This window comes from Bos javanicus, chromosome 22, assembly GCF_032452875.1.
Source record: "Bos javanicus breed banteng chromosome 22, ARS-OSU_banteng_1.0, whole genome shotgun sequence".
NCBI lineage: Eukaryota > Metazoa > Chordata > Mammalia > Artiodactyla > Bovidae > Bos > Bos javanicus.
In genome coordinates, this window is record NC_083889.1 from 50,452,163 (window position 1) to 50,452,371 (window position 209).

Here is a 209-nt window from a genome sequence, read left to right on the forward strand (position 1 = left end):
CTTCTATCCTGCCCTTTGTGTTGATTTCTTCTTCCTGTAAACAACACGGTCGCTTTCCACATACATCCCAAGGACTTCACTCTGGGTCCACTTCAGGTGGAACAGATAAGCTTTACATTATGGGGCTGTGTATAAATTTTTTTTCTGGGAAGAGGGGAGTTAATCACAAAAACTCCTAGTACTCCTTCCAGCCGAGATTAGCCCAGGTG